Raw genomic sequence first — 1,427 nt, 5'->3', positions numbered from 1 at the left:
CTTTCAAAAAAAAATCGAGGTTATGGGCCTATTACACTTACTGTAACCTTTTGCCATCCTACTTATGCACACTAACAATTTGCTCCTATAACTAAACCAAATAGGCATCCCAGCCATTTTTCGTTATCTGTCCTTTTAGAGAGCGGCTATTGGTTGGTAGTGTACTAGTTAGTTCATCACCTCCAATCAAAGCAACTCCCTTTTAATTTGTTGCAGGCTACTGATGCTACCAAATTAGTCTGGTACTTGCAGCAACTGTATTTTGTGCATTCGAGAGCGGAGAGCCCTGTCTCCTTATCCAGTCCTTTGCACTGTTGCCTCCGCTCAATTGCTTCAGTCGCGGCAACGGTCCTCAATCTCTCGAAAGGTTGGTCTCTACAAAATGATCTGATTAGTAAGATATTTGCGATTGTGAGCGCCGTATTTTATTAACCTTTTTTATGAAGTACATGATCCAAATGAGAGAAAATCAAACTAAGCAGAGAGCTCAAAGCCAAATGCAGCTTCTTGGCCGTTGCTGCTCACCATATTGCTTAAGTTCTTTCTGAAATTAGCCCTCATTAAATCTGGAGCCTTGTCTATGGGATAACTTCACTAAGACAATGTTGCTTGGTCGTTGGAACTAAAACTACTATATGATACCCATTGCTTGAAAATGGTGACAAATTAACACTTTTTTTTTGAATTAAACTGTTGGAAAAGCGATACTTTTTAGGGAAGGGCATTATTCTGGTTAAGCATATTATCTGCATTTAAGGGAAGAATCGCAGTGAGCACTAACATGCCCCTCACTAGGACGGCACAAGTTTCGGTTTCTCTCCTTTTGCTTTTGTTTTCTATTTTTATCTTTTGTTATTTTTTTCTTGTCACATTTTTCTAATTTTTATTTAGATTTTAAAATGAAATCCTTTTATTTAAGTTTATTTTATATTTTATTTTTAACATTTGAAAAAATATAAGGTTTTATGTATATTTGCATTGGCATGCATTGACATTTAAAAAAAAGAAAGTTTAAGTATATGTTGAAATACAGGAATACAAGAATGCTTTTCATACTAGAATACATAGAATCTCCTTTTGTAAAAATGTTATTATTATTATTATTATGACAATTTTAAATTGTCAAATAATATCATTGGAATCGGTAAAATTGGTGTTGCAAATGTCAATTCCAGCTTTTATCCGGTGATCCTTCTCTTCTGAATTTAAAATGTTTGTTTTTTCCGAAGGCCTTCGTTCTTCGGTGGACTATTGCAGATCAACACATTTTCTCTCCTAACAGTCAGTTGGGCAAATAATGTGTACATTTTAAAACAGGAGATCTTGTTTAGTTACCTCTGTATTTGAATGTCGTAATCAAACCCCTATGCATGGTGCAAACAATGTTGCCGCCTGGCAAGCAAGAGCGAGTAAGTAGGACTCATGTA

Source organism: Triticum dicoccoides, chromosome 6B (genome assembly GCF_002162155.2).
Source record: "Triticum dicoccoides isolate Atlit2015 ecotype Zavitan chromosome 6B, WEW_v2.0, whole genome shotgun sequence".
NCBI lineage: Eukaryota > Viridiplantae > Streptophyta > Magnoliopsida > Poales > Poaceae > Triticum > Triticum dicoccoides.
Note: the sequence above shows the minus strand (reverse complement) of the source record.